Source organism: Rattus norvegicus, chromosome 4 (genome assembly GCF_021556685.1).
Source record: "Rattus norvegicus strain SHRSP/BbbUtx chromosome 4, alternate assembly SHRSP_T2T, whole genome shotgun sequence".
Lineage (NCBI taxonomy): Eukaryota > Metazoa > Chordata > Mammalia > Rodentia > Muridae > Rattus > Rattus norvegicus.
In genome coordinates, this window is record NC_141537.1 from 151,357,997 (window position 1) to 151,373,506 (window position 15,510).

At 40.7% G+C, this 15,510-nt stretch overlaps 1 protein-coding gene across 40 annotated transcripts in view; it reads left to right on the forward strand.

Annotated features, from left to right (window-relative positions):
• The window catches only part of Zfand4 (zinc finger AN1-type containing 4), a 72,612-nt gene that overhangs the window by 16,367 nt on the left and 40,735 nt on the right, over positions 1-15,510 (forward strand). The window lies entirely within an intron of this gene.

Sequence of the window (15,510 nt, forward strand, 5' to 3'; positions counted from 1 at the left end):
TTGGAAGTGAGGTTATGTTTGTGTGCTTTCATTCTCTTTGTTTTGTTGCCAAGACGATTAGTTTCTTGCTTCTTCTAGGGTATAGCTTGCCTCCTTATGTTGGGCTTTACCATTTATTATCCTTTGTAGTGCTGGATTTGTAGAAAGTTATTGTGTAAATTTGGTTTTGTCATGGAATATCTTGGTTTCTCCATCAATGTTAATTGAGAGTTTTGCTGGATACAGTAACCTGGGCTGGCATTTGTGTTCTCTTAGGGTCTGTATGACATCAGTCCAGGATCTTCTGGCCTTCATAGTTTCTGGCGAGAAGTCTGGTGTGATTCTGATAGGTCTGCCTTTATATGTTACTTGACCTTTTTCCCTTACTGCTTTTAATATTCTTTCTTTATTTTGTGCGTTTGGTGTTTTGACAATTATGTGACGGGAGGTGTTTCTTTTCTGGTCCAGTCTATTTGGAGTTCTGTAGGCTTCTTGTATGTCTATGGGTATCTCTTTTTTTAGGTTAGGGAAGTTTTCTTCTATGATTTTGTTGAAGATATTTACTGGTCCTTTGAGCTGGGAGTCTTCACTCTCTTCTATACCTATTATCCTTAGGTTTGATCTTCTCATTGAGTCCTGGATTTCCTGTATGTTTTGGACCAGTAGCTTTTTCCGCTTTACATTATCTTTGACAGTTGAGTCAATGATTTCTATGGAATCTTCTGCTCCTGAGATTCTCTCTTCCATCTCTTGTATTCTGTTGGTGAAGCTTGTATCTACAGCTCCTTGTCTCTTCTTTTGGTTTTCTATATCCAGGGTTGTTTCCATGTGTTCTTTCTTGATTGCTTCTATTTCCATTTTTAATTCCTTCAACTGTTTGATTGTGTTTTCCTGGAATTCTTTCAGGGATTTTTGTGTCTCCTCTCTATGGGCTTCTACTTGTTTATTTATGTTTTCCTGGAATTCTTTCAGGGATTTTTGTGTCTCCTCTCTATGGGCTTCTACTTGTTTATTTTTGTTTTCCTGGAATTCTTTCAGGCATTTTTGCGATTCCTCTCTGTAGGCTTCTACTTGTTCTCTAAGGGAGTTCTTCACGTCTTTCTTGAAGTCCTCCAGCATCATGATCAGAAATGATTTTGAAACTAGATCTTGCTTTTCTGGTGTGTTTGGATATTCCATGTTTGTTTTGATGGGAGAATTGGGCTCCGATGGTGCCATGTAGTCTTGGTTTCTGTTGCTTGGGTTCCTGCGCTTGCCTCTCGCCATCAGATTATCTCTAGTGTTACTTTGTTCTGCTATTTCTGACAGTGGCTAGACTGTCCTATAAGCCTGTGTGTCAGGAGTGCTGTAGACCTGTTTTCCTGTTTTCTTTCAGTCAGTTATGGGGACAGAGTGTTCTGCTTTCGGGCGTGTAGTTTTCCCTCTCTACAGGTCTTCAGCTGTTGCTGTGGACCTGTGTCTTGAGTTCACCAGGCAGCTTTCTTGCAGCAGAAAATTTGGTCTTACCTGTGGTCCCGAGGCTCAAGTTCGCTCGTGGGGTGCTGCCCACGGGCTCTCTGCAGCGGCAGCAACCAGGAAGACCTGTGCCGCCCCTTCCGGGAGCTTCAGTGCAGCAGGGTTCCAGATGGTCTTTGGCTTTTTCCTCTGGCGTCCGAGATGTGTGTGCAGAGAGCAGTCTCTTCTGGTTTCCCAGGCTTGTCTGCCTCTCTGAAGGTTTAGCTCTCCCTCCCACGGGATTTGGGTGCAGATAACTGTTTATCCGGTCTGTTTCCTTCAGGTTCCGGCGGTGTCTCAGGCAGGGGTCCTGCCGCTCCTGGGCCGTCCCCCACGGGAGCCCAGAGGCCTTATACAGTTTCCTCTTGGGCCAGGGATGTGGGCAGGGGTGAGCAGTGTTGGTGGTCTCTTCCGCTCTGCAGCCTCAGGAGTGCCCACCTGACCAGGCGGTTGGGTCTCTCTCTCTCACGGGGTCTGGGAGCAGAGAGCTTCTTTTTTTTAAAAAAATTTTTTTTATTCGATATATTTCTTTACTTACATTTCAAATGTTATTCCCCTTCCCGGTTTCCTGTCCATAAGTCCCCATTCCCTCCCTTCCCCCTCCCCCATACATCCTTATTCCCCTTATACATCCTTCTTATTGCCCACCCCCATTCCCCTGCACTGGGGGGCCAACCTTGGCAGGACCAAGGGCTTCCCCTTCCACTGGTGCCCCAACAAGGCTATTCTCTGCTACATATGCAGTTGGAGCCCTGGGTCAGTCCATATATAGTCTTTCAGTAGTGGTTTAGTCCCTGGAAGCTCTGGTTGGTTGGCATTGTTGTTTTTATGGGGTTGCAAGCTCCTTCAGCCCTTTCAATCCTTCCTCTAATTCCCCCCCAAGGGGGTCCTTTCTCAGTTCAGTGGTTTGCTGCTAGCATTGACCTCTGTATTGGACATGCTCTGGATGTGTCTCTCAGGAGAGATCTATATCCGGTCCCTTTCAGCATGCATTTTTTAGCTTCATCAATCTTATCTGGTTTTGATGGCTGTATAGATATGGGGCACATGTGGGACAGGCCCTGAATGGCCATTCCTTGAGTTGCTGCTCTAAATTTGCTTCCATATCCCCTCCTATGGATATTTTTCCCCTTTTAAGAATGAGTGGGAGCATCTGCTGCATTTTGGTCATCCTTCTTCTTGAGCTTTCTGTGGTCTGTACATTGCATCTTGGGTAATTTGAGCTTTTTGGCTAATATCTATTTATCAATGAGTACATACCAAGTGTGTTTTTCTGTGATTGAGTAACTTCACTCAGGATGATATTTTCTAGTTCATTCCATTGGCCTATGAATTCCATGAAGTCATTGTTTTTGATAGCTAAGTAGTACTCCATTGCATAAATGTACCACATTTTTTTGGATCCATTCCTCTGTTGAAGGGCATCTGGGTTCTTTCCAGCTTCTGGCTATTATAAATAAGGCTGCTATGAACATAGTGGAGCATGTGTCTTTGTTGTAAGTTCGAACATCTTTTGGGTATATGCCCAAGAGAGGTATAGCTGGGTCCTCAGGTAGTGCAATGTCCAATTTTCTGAGGAACCTCCAGACTGATTTCCAGAGTGGTTGTACCAGTTTACAATCCCACCAACAATGGAGGTGTGTTCCTCTTTCTCCACATCCTCGCCAGCATCTATTGTAGACTGAGTTTTTGATCTTAGCCATTCTGATTGGTGTGAGGTGGAATCTCAGGGTTGTTTTGATTTACATTTCCCTAATGACTAAGGATGTTGAACATTTCTTTAGGTGCTTTTTGGCCATTCTATAATCCTCAGCTGGGAATGTTTTGTTTAGCTCTGTACCCCATTTTTTAAATAGGGTTATTTGGCTCTCTGGAGTCTTAACTTCTTGAGTTCTTTGTATATTTTGAATATTAGCCTTCTATCTGTTGTAGGATTGGTAAAGATCTTTTCCCAATCTGTTGGTTGCAGTTTTGTCCTAATGACAGTGTCCTTTGCCTTACAGAAGCTTTGCAATTTTATGAGGTCCCATTTGTTGATTCTTGATCTTAGAGCATGAGCCTATGGTATTTTGTTCAGGAAATTTTCCTCAGTGCCCATGTGTTCGAGACTCTTCCCCACTTTTTCTTCTTTTAGTTTGAGTGTATCTGGTTTGATGTGGAGGTCCTTGATTCACTTGGACTTAAGCTTTGTACAGGGTGATAAGAATGGATCAATTTGCATTCTTCTACATGCTTACCTCCAATTGAATCAGCACCATTTGTTGAAAATGCTATCTTTCTCCCATTGGGTGGTTTTAACTCTTTGTCAAATATCAAGTGACTATAGGTATAAGTGAGTTCATTTCTGGGTCTTTAATTCTGTTCCACTGATCTACCTGCCAGTCTCTGTGCCAATACCATACAGTTTTTATGACTATTGCTCTGTAATACTGCCTGAAGTCAGGGATGGTGATTTCCCCAGAAGTTCTCTTATTGTTGACTATAGTTTTCGCTATCCTAGGTTTTCTGTTATTCCAAATGAATTTGCAAGTTGCTCTTTCTAGCTCTATAAAGAATTGAGTAGGACAAACTAATAGAAGAAAAACTAGGGCAGCATCTTGAACACATGGACATTGGAAAAAATTTCCTGAACAAAACACCAATGGCTTATGCTCTAAGATCAAGAATCGACAAATGGGATCTCATAAAACTGCAAAGCTTCTGTAAGGCAAAGGACACTGTGGTTAGGACAAAACGGCAACTAACAGATAGGGAAAAGATCTTTACCAATCCTACAACAGATAGAGGCCTTATATCCAAAATATACAAAGAACTCAAGAAGTTAGTCCGCAGGGAGACAAATAACCCTATTAAAAAATGGGGTTCAGAGCTAAACAAAGAATTCACAGCTGAGGAATGCCGAATGGCTGAGAAACACCTAAAGAAATGTTCAACATCTTTAGTCATAAGGGAAATGCAAATCAAAACAACCCTGAGATTTCACCTCACACCAGTGAGAATGGCTAAGATCAAAAAACTCAGGTGACAGCAGATGCTGGCGAGGATGTGGAGAAAGAGGAACACTCCTCCATTGTTGGTGGGATTGCAGACTGGTAAAACCATTCTGGAAATCAGTCTGGAGGTTCCTCAGAAAATTGGACATTGAACTGCCTGAGGATCCAGCTATACCTCTCTTGGGCATATACCCAAAAGATGCTCCAACATATAAAAAAGACACGTGCTCCACAATGTTCATAGCAGCCTTATTTATAATAGCCAGAAGATGGAAAGAACTCAGATGCCCTTCAACAGAGGAATGGACACAGAAAATGTGGTACATCTACACAATGGAATATTACTCAGCTATCAAAAACAATGCCTTTATGAAATTCGTAGGCAAATGGTTGGAACTGGAAAATATCATCCTGAGTGAGGTAACCCAATCACAGAGAAACACACGTGGTATGCACTCGTTGATAAGTGGCTATTAGCCCTAATGCTTGAATTACCCTACATGCCTAGAGCACATGATCATCAAGACGGATGATCAAAATGTGAATGCTTCACTCCTTCTTTAAAAGGGGAACAAGAATACCCTTGGCAGGGAATAGAGAGGCAAAGATTAAAACAGACACAGAAGGAACACCCATTCAGAGCCTGCCCCACATGTGGCCCATACATATACAGCCACCCAATTAGACAAGATGGATGAAGCAAAGAAGTGCAGGCAGACAGGAACCAGATGTAGATCTGTCCTGAGAGACACAGCCAGAATACAGCAAATTCATAGGCAAATGCCAGCAGCAAACCACTGAACTGAGAACAGGACCCCCGTTGAAGGAATCAGAGAAAGAACTGGAAGAGCTTGAAGGGGCTCGAGACACCATAAGAACAACAATGCCAAGCAACCAGAGCTTCCAGGGACTAAGCCACTACCTAAAGACTATACATGGACTGACCCTGGACTCTGACCTCATAGGTAGCATTGAATATCCAGTACGATCATCAGTGTAAGGGGAAGCCCTGGGTCCTGCTAAGACTGAACCTGATTGTTGGGGGGAGGGCGGCAATGGGGGGAGGATGGGGAGGGGAACACCCATAAGGAAGGGGAGGGGGAGGAATTAGGGGGATGTTGGCCCGTAAACCGGGAAAGGGAATAACACTCGAAATGTAAATAAGAAATACTCAAGTTAAAAAAATAAAATTAAATTAAAAAAAAAGAATTGAGTAGGAATTTTGATGGGGATTGCATTGAATCTGTAGATTGCTTTTGGCAAAATGGACATTTTTACTATATTAATCCTGCCAATCCATGAGCATGGAAGATCTTTCCATCTTCTAAGATCTTCCTCAATTTCTTTTCTTAAAAGACTTGAAATTCTTGTCATCCAGATCTTTCACTTGCTTGGTTAAAGTTACCCCAAGATATTTTATATTATTTGGGACTATTGTGAAGTGTTTCATTTCCTTAATTTCTTTCTCAGCCTGTTTATCCTTTGTGTAGAGGAAGGCTCTACCCCGACACTTTGCTGAAGTTGTTTATCGCTTTAAGTAGTTCTCTGGTGGAACTTTTGGGGTCACTTAAGTATACTATCATATCATCTGCAAATAGTGATATTTTGATTTCTCCCCTTCCAATCTGTATCCCTTTGACCTCCTTTCGCTGTCTGATTGCTCTGCCTAGGACTTCGAGTACTATATTGAATAAGTAGAAAGAGAGTAGGCAGCCTTGTCTAGTCCCTGATTTTAGTGGGATTGCTTCAAGTTTCTCTCCATTTAGTTTAATGTTAGCTACTGGTTTGCTGTATATTGCTTTTACTATGTTTAGGTATGGGCCTTAAACAGATTCCTGATCTTTCCAGGACTTTTATCATGAAGGGGTGTTGAATTTTGTCAAGTGCTTTCTCAGCATCTAATGAAATGATCATGTAGTTCTTATCTTTGAGTTTGTTTATATAGTAGATAACATTGATGGATTTTTGTATATTAAACCATCCCTGCATCCCTGGGATGAAGCCTACTTGATCATGGTGGATGATTGTTTTGATGTGTTCTTGGATTTGGTTTGCAAGAATATTATTGAGTATTTTTGCGTCAATATTCATAAGGGAAATTGGTCTGAAGTTCTCTTTCTTTGTTGGTTCTTTGTGTGGTTTCGATACAAGAGTAATTATGGCTTCATAGAAGGAATTTGGTGGTACTCTGTTTCTATTTTGTGGAATAGTTTGGATAGTTTTGGTATGAGGTCTTCTATGAAGGTCTGATAGAATTCTGCACTAAACCCATCTGGACCTGGGTTCTTTTTGGTTGGGAGACTTTTAATAACTGCTTCTATTTCTTTAGGAGTTATGGGGTTGTTTAGATGGTTTATTTGTTCCTGATTTAACTTTGGTACCTGGTATCTGTCCATTTCCTCCAGATTTTCCAGTTTTATTGAATATAGGCTTTTGTAGTAGGATCTGATGATTTTTTTAAATTTCTTCAGATTCTGTTGTTATATCTCCCTTTTCATTTCTGATTTAGTTAATCTGGATACACTCTCTGTGCCCTCTGGTTAGTCTGGCTAAGGTTTTATCTATCTTTTTGATTTTCTCAAAGAACCAACTCTTGGTTCTGTTGATTCTTTGTATAGTCCTTTTCATTTCTACTTGGTTGACTTCAGCTCTGAGTTTGATTATTTCCTGCCTTCTACTCCTCTTTGGTTTATCTATTTCCTTTTGTTCTAGAGCTTTTGGGTGTGTGTCAAGCTGCTGACATATGCTGTCTCCTGATTTCTTTTTGCAGGTACTCAGAGCTATGAGTTTTCCTCTTAGTACCACTTTCATTGTGTCCCATAAGTTTGGGAATGTTGTATCTTCATTTTCATTAAATTCCAAGAAGTCTTTAATTTTTCCTTTATTTCTTCTTAGTTGTAATTGAGTATAGCATTGTTCAACTTCCATGTATACGTGGGCTTTCTGTCATTATTGTTGTTATGGAAGACCAGTCTTAGTGCGTGGTGGTCTGATAGGATGCATGGGATTATTTTTGTCCTCCTATATCTGTTGAGGCCTGTTTTGTGACCGATTATATGGTCAGTTTTGGAGGAGGTTCCATGAGGTGCTGAGAAGAAGATATATCCTTTTGTTTTAGGATGGAATGTTCTATAAATATCTGTTAAATACATTTGGTTCATAACTTGTGCTAGTTTCTCTATTTCTCTGTTTAATTTCTGTTTCCATGATCTGTCCAGTGATGAGCGTGCGGTGTTGAAATCTCCTACTATTATTGTGTGAGGTGCAGTGTGTGCTTTGAGCTTTAGTTCGGTTTCTTTTATGTATGTAGGTGCCCTTGCATTTGGAGCATAGCTATTCAGGATTGAGAGTTCATCTTGGTGGATTTTCCTTTGATGAATATGAAGTGTCCTTATCTTTTTTAATGACTCTTGGTTGAAAGTCAGTTTTATTTGATATTAGAATGGCAACTCCAGCTTGTTTCTTCGGGCCATTTGCTTGGAAAATTGTTTTCCAGCCAGCCATTTACTCTGAGGTAGTGTCTGTCTTTGTCTCTGAGGTGTGTTTCCTGAATGCAGCAAAATGCTGGGCTACATACATATCCATTCTGTTTGTTAGTCTTTGTCTTTTTATTGGGGAATTGAGTCCGTTGATATTGAGAGATATTAAGGAATAGTGTTTGTCGCTTCCTGTTATTTTCATTGTTAGAGGTGGGATTATGTTTGTTTGTCTCTCTTTTGGTTGCATTGCAAGGAAATTATATTCTTGCTTTCTGTACGGTGTAGTTTCTCTCCTTGTGTTGGAGTTTTCCATCTATTAACCTTTGTAAGGCTGGATTTGTAGAAAGACATTGCGTAAATTTGGTTTTGTCATGGAATATCTTGGTTTCACCATCAATGTTCATTGAGAGTTTTGCTGGATACAGTAACTTGGGCTGGCATTTGTGTTCTCTTAGGGTCTGTATGACATCTGTCAAGGATCTTCTGGCTTTCATAGTCTCTGGTGAGAAGTCTGGTGTAATTCTGATAGATCTGCCTTTATATGTCACTTGACCTTTTCCCTTTGCTGCTTTTAATATTCTTTCTTTGTTTTGTGCATTTGGTGTTTTGACTGTTATGTGACAGGAGGAATTTCTCTTCTGGTCCAATCTATTTGGAGTTCTGTAGGCTTCTTGTTTATGGGCATCTGTTTCTTTAGTTTAGAGAAGTTTTCTTCTATAATTTTGTTGAATATATTTTCTGGCCCTTTGAGTTGGGAGTCTTCACTTTCTTCTATACCTATTATCCTTAGGTTTGATCTTCTCACTGTGTCCTCGATTTCATGTATGTTTTGGGCTAGGAGCTTTTTGTGTTTTACATTATCTTTGATAATTGTGTCAATGTTTTCTATGGTATCTTCTTACCCTGAGACTGTCTCTTCTATCTCCTGTATTCTGTTGGTGATGCTTGTATCTACGGCTCCTTGTCTCTTCCTTAGGTTTTCTATATCCAGGGTTGTCTCCCTTTGTGCTTTCTTTATTGTTTCTATATTCACTTTCAATTCGTTCACCTGTTTGGTTGTGTTTCCCTGTAATTCTTTCAGGGATTTTTGTGTTTCCTTTCTAAGGGCTTCTACTTGTTTACTTGTGTTTTCCTCCATTTCTTTAAGGGAGTTCTTTGTCTTTCTTAAAGTCCTCCATCATTATCAAAAGATGTGATTGTAAATCTAAATCTTGCTTTTCTGGTGTGTTTGGATATCAGTATTTTCTTTGGTGGAATAACTGGGCTCTGATGATGCCAAGTAGTCTTGGTTTCTGTTGCTTAGGTTCCTGTGCTTACCTCTAGCCATTGAGTTGTCTCTGGTGTTTGCTTGTCTTGCTGTTTCTGAGAGTGACTTGACCCTGCTGTAGGTGTCTGTGTCAGCACTCCTATAGAACTGTTTTCCTGTTTTCTTTCAGCCTTTCCTGAGAACAGGTGCTCTGCTCTCAGCTGTGTCGGCGCTCCTGGAGACTGTCTTCCAGCTCTAGGCGTGGGCAGGAATCAAAGGGTCCTGCCCCTGATTGCTCATGTAGGTCCTTCCACCCAGGGGGCACAGTCGACACTATGAGATTCCGTCTTGGGTCTGGACTGTGGGCAGAGCGTATTCTCCTCTGACTTCTCAGGAGTATCCACACTTCTGAGGGTCCAGCTCTCTCCCCCACGGGATTTGGGTGCAGGAAGCTGTTTGGCTGGTTCAGTTCAGTCCTGGGCACAGACCAGAACTGTGGGTACCGGCAGCTGTCCGTTCCTATATCCCTGTGTCCAGAGGAACTGTGCAGATTCTCCTTCGACCAGCGATGTGAGCCGAGGTGTACAGAGGTGGCAGTCTGTCCTGCGGCCACCCATAAAAATACTCTCATTGCTACTTTATAACTAATTTTGCTACTGTTATGCATCAAAATGTAAATATCTGTGCTTTCCAATGACCTTAGACAACCCCCATGAAAGGGTTATTCTACCTCAAAGGGGTTGCAGCCCATACTATGAGAGCCCCTGCTCTAAGTGGTCTGCCAGGTCTAAGCTCAGAGCAGATTTCCACCTTTTGGGAAGCTGTGCTGTTGTGACTCACAGTTGTCCCTACCCTCAGCCATCAGACTGTAGTAATAAGGCACATGTCCTTGGGTCCCAGGGTGAGTTGAGCAGGATAGGGCCTTTCTCTCTAGAACTAACTAGCTGCTGACTCAGTTGAGTGTTTTAAAATGGCTTCTGCCACTGCTGCAGTCAAGCATCCAGGAGAAAGGGTCTCCCTAGAACCATCTCACCCTGTGTAGGTACAGCCCTTAAAGTCTGTCTCCTCCCTTTCTCTACTTCTTTCTCTTGCTCCTTCCCTTCCCCCCTCTCCTTCTTCCTTCACTTCCTGCTGTTTGTTACTGAAAATAAAATGCAAATGTTTAGAGGCTGTCATCTGGAGCAGAGGGTCTAGCCCTGGCTGTTACACCCCTCCTTTCTAGGAAGACAGCAAGCCCCAGTAAGGACCCAGTCCTTCAAGTCACAGTTTGGAGTTTCTTTCCTGTTGTTTCCCAGAATTTCCTCCTAGTCTTTCTTTCCTATAAAGCTAGTACATTGCTGCTGTCAGGAAGGCTGCTTTCTGACCACCTTCCTCTGACTATCTCCCTCCAACACCTTTCTCTGACCATCTCCCTCTGACTACCTCCCTCTGACCATCTCCCTCCAATTATCTCCCTTTTATTTTGCAGAGACTCTAGCAGTCCACACAAGGATGTAGTATGCTCTTTTATCTCAAATGAATCTTTTACAAAAGGTGGTGGGTAAGTAGGCTGGAGACATGGTTCAGGGTTAGAGCACACACCACTCTTGCAGAAGACCTGAGTTGTTACCAGCACCCATGTTAGGCAGCTCATGACTGTAACTCTAGCTCCAGGGGATTTGAAACCCTCTCTTAGCCTCAGCTGGCACCTGACACCTGCACTCACATGCACTTACTTTGGTCTTTTTGAGATTGAAATTTATTTTGTTAGTAAGACATATATTTAATATCTAGAAATCTCTATACTAATATATCATCAAACAATCAAAATAACATAAAATACAATTCTATACATATCAAAATGGAAATTTCACTTAGAAAAATAAACATGAAGCAAAAGATAACCATAAGACCACACTGCAGTGAGAGTTAAAGATATTAGAGTATTTGAAAATACAAAAAACACTCTTTAAGCTTTCACCTTTTCTTTCCCCTCATGACTACTGGAATAGCTAAAAGAAAAAAAAAGGTTCAGTTGCGTTCTTGAGGTAGCCTTGGCTTACCTGTTGTTGCTTGGTGCTGCCAGTATAACGTCCTGGGATGTGCGGCTATTGGAGTAACCCCCAGGTTCTGTCCCCATTCTCCTCTGGAAGCAGAATGTCTGTTCTTCAGTGCTTGAGCCTAGCATGTCATATGGCCCTGAATAAGTTGGTGTCTGGGTTGGGTACCAGATGGCTTCCTGGTCTTTGGGGTATCTGGCTGGCACTGAGTCATTGTTGAGTATGTTTAATAGATAATTTATGACATTTGTCTAGTAAATCTAATGTTTGTGCTTCTTTGGGAATAGTTATGAATTTCTTTTATAAATGTGCTATTTTATTTATTTCTTTGCATGATTCACCATTATTTAATTAAACTGGATGTTTGAATATTATTATGTGATAACCCTGGAAATCAGATTCTTCATCCTACTTAGGATCTATTTTTATTGCTTTCTTAGTGATGCTCTTTTTCTTTTATTTTTAATCATTCTTTATGATGGAAACTATGGAGACAAATAGAGTATCTATTTCTGTCACCTTCTAAGATAACGCCATGCTTATATCATATAGCAGTGTATCAGCATATTCAGAAGTAAGGAATGAAACTTAGGCTGCTGCTTCTCGGTCCTATGAAATAAGGAGAGGTTTTGGTGAGAATGTTGGGTTTGCTATTTCAGCAGTCAAATCCTTTCCTTCTAATCATTCCTCTGACCAAGTGTGATGGAACTCCCTGGATCCTCCTTATAAATGTTATGCAGAGTGCTAGTTTTCTATCAAGCTGATAGCCAGTGACATGATCATCAGTTAGGGACACCTGCCAAGCCTGACCTGAGTTTGACCCCTGTGATCTCTATGATAGAAGGAGAGAACCAACTCCAGAATGTGATCCTATAACCTCCACATGTGGACTGTTGTGTGTGCAGATGCACAATAAATAAGAATGTGATAAAGAAGTTTTATACTAATGTAAGGATCAGTACTAATTTCCCTATTTAACATATGATTTCCTTTTTAAAAAATAGCATTTATTGGTTAAATTGTTTTCATAGTTTCAAAATACTGTGCAAATATCCAGACTTCCTATTAAAATGACAATAAGGCTCTATAATATTTTTATTTTTATTTTTTGCTCTCTTAAATTAGCATACAAGGTGATGGGTTCCATATGACATTTTCTTACATACAAATAATTTTAGTCTGCTCCTGTTCACTCTCCCCTAACGACCTATGCCATCGCCTTTCCTAGCACCTTTGCTTCCTCTTCTCAAATAGTTCCCTTCAGCTTTCATGCCATGTGGGCTCCATTACACATCCATCCATCCACCTCCTCCGTCACTTAACAGTCACTTCCTCCTCTTTCAGTTGGTCTCTCTTTCCACCATGTGGGTTTTGGGGATTGAACTCAGGTCAACAGTCTTGGCCATGAACTTACTTAATGAACCATCTTGCGGGCTCCTAAATATCTGCATTTTATGTCATGGTCATCCTATTCTTTAATAGTAATACTATTACAGCTTTGTTCTGTAATTTGAAATCAGGTATTTTGAAAGCTCAACATTTGCTCAAGAGTGCTGTGGCTCTTTGTGGTCTTTGGTGAGTCCATATGAATTTTAGGAATGTTTTTATATCAAAATATCAGAAGTATAATGGGGATTGTATTAAATCTGTAGGTTGCTTTTGATAACATAGCCAGTTTTACAATATTGATTCTGTCATCCCATGAGCGTGGGGGAGGGAGTTTTTTTTTTGTCTTTTTGTATCTTCAATTTCCTTCATTAACTTGGTTTTTCATTGCAGAGATCTTTCAAATTCTTGGTTAGGTATTTTTTAGGCATCTTATTTTTACTTTAAGGGAGATATTATAAATAGATTTTCTCTTCCTGATTTCTTTCTTAGCAATTTATTTTTTAATTATAGAAAATTTGCCGGTCTCTATACCTTGACTTTGTATTCTGCTACTTTGCTGGGAGTTATTTATCCGGGCAGAGTCATTCGGGTCTTTCAAGTACAGGATCATGTCATTTACAAATAGGGAAAATATTTTGGCTTTTTCCTTTCTTATTTGTATCCCTTTTATTTCTTTCTTGTCTTACTACTGTAGCTAAATCTTTGATCAATATGTTGAATAGGAATAGCAAGAATGGGCACCCTGTCTCGTTCCTGATTTTAGAAGCAATACTTCTAAGTTTTGGACCACTTAGCCCAATGTTGGCTGTGCATGTGTTGCGCGTAGCCGTTATTACGCTGCAGTTTGTTCCTTCTCCCTAGTTTCTTCAGGTCTTGTATTAGGAAGAGTTGCTGACCTTCGTCAAAGGCCTTTTCTCTGTCTTTTGAGATGATTTGTGATTTCTGTCCTTAATTAGCAATAGATTATAATGATTTTACTTACTAATTCTCAAAGGAAATGTAAAAGTATTTTTAACATAAATCTGCCTAAAATTATTTAAGAAAACCCCATAAGAGTCATATAGGGTTCACAACCCATAGGAAGAATAATATCAACCAACCAGACACCCAAAGCACCCAGGGACTAAACCACCATCTAAAGAGTAAACATGGAGGGACCCATGGCTCCAGCCGCATATGAGCAGAGGATGGCATTGTCGGACATCAATGGGAGTAGAGGCCCTTGGTCCTGTGAAGGCTTGTTTCCCTAGTGTAGGGGAATGTCAGGATGTTGAGGTGGGAGAGGGAGGGTGGGTGGGAGTGGGATCATCTTAATACAAGCAGGGGTGGGGAGGGAGCGTGGGAGAGGGAAGAAAGAGGATAACATTTGAAATGTAAATACATAAAATATTCAATAAAAATAAATTAAAAAATAATCATATTTAAACAGAAGAAATCAAGAACCCAGGAAAAGGCACATGAAACAGACATAAATACAGAGACCTACTTATTTCCACACTCATTAATCACATAAAAAGACCAAACTGGAAGCCATTTCCAGGAATCAGAGTTGGCCTGGTCTAGCTGCCTTGAGAGGTATGTATCATGGGTTTTTCAGGCTAGAGCCTCTGGCTCCTGGGGCACTGTGAGCCTTTCAGTTCCTAAGGAATCAGGGCCCTCTTCCAGACAATGAAGCTTTCAGTCCACTTCTGTATCTGTGTTCCCTAGAAGTCAGTGAAACATACAGAGGCTTAACAGTACAATTAGTCTCAGACATTAATCTTGTGTACTCTGTATAGTTTGCAAATGTCATTGTATACTAGAAATTATAATTGTTTTGATACTGGGAACCACAATTATATTTTATTTCTGATAAAAGTATAAAAAGTGTGCAATAAACTTGTCTCAGCCTCAGTTTTGCTAAGATCCCTCAAAAAAAAAAAAGGAATCATATTTAAGCTGTAATATGTAAATACACACCAATATGACTGAGTATTCATATCCCTACAACTGATCTCTTTTTGATACTTGTTCACTATAGAGTGGCCTAGAAGATCTTATCTAGCCCAGGGTAGCCTCAAAGTTACCCTCTTCCTCCCTTAGTCTTCTGATAACTGAGATTATGTGTGATCTCATGCCCACATTTCCCCATAATTCTTTGGTTGAGGCCATAATCCCTGACTGATGGCATTTATGGATTGAGACCTTTAGTAGACACATTAGAGTATGAGGTCATATGGGTGTAGTTCTCAGGATAGTATCTTTGTAAGGAGAGTCATGAGAGTTCTTTCTCAGTGTTCTCATAGAGAGAAAAGACCATGTGAGTGTACAGTGGACTGCTAACTGCTTACATGCCAAGCAAATGGCCTTAGAGTGAAGTTACTTGGAACCTTGAATCCATGGGCTCTCAGTCTTGAGAGCCATCAGATACACATTTCTGCTATTTAAGCCACCTAGACTATACTGGTTTTCTTTTTTTCTTTTTTTTTCCGGAGCTGGGGACCAAACCCAGGGCCTTGCGCATGCTAGGCAAGCGCTCTACCACTGAGCTAAATCCTCAACCTGACTATACTGGTTTTCAAAAAACAGCATCCTGAGCAGACCTCTTTTAGTTTCTGTCTTATATATTATATACACTAGCACTCAGATATACCACATCATGGCAAACTAAATAGTAATCAGAGATTCTCCTAGTGTTCTTGGGGAATAGACCAGCACTGCACTGGATGTGACTATGCCATGCCAAACCATGAGTATTTAAAGAAATCTGGGCAAAGGAAAGATTAAAGGTAAAGGTGATGAAGAGTACAAAAGACATTTTGAAGTTGTCTTTCTTGGCCACAGGATAAATAATAGTGGTGCCAGCCAAACATTGAGGACGACAGCTCTTGGGCCAGAGTCCTTGAACCAGA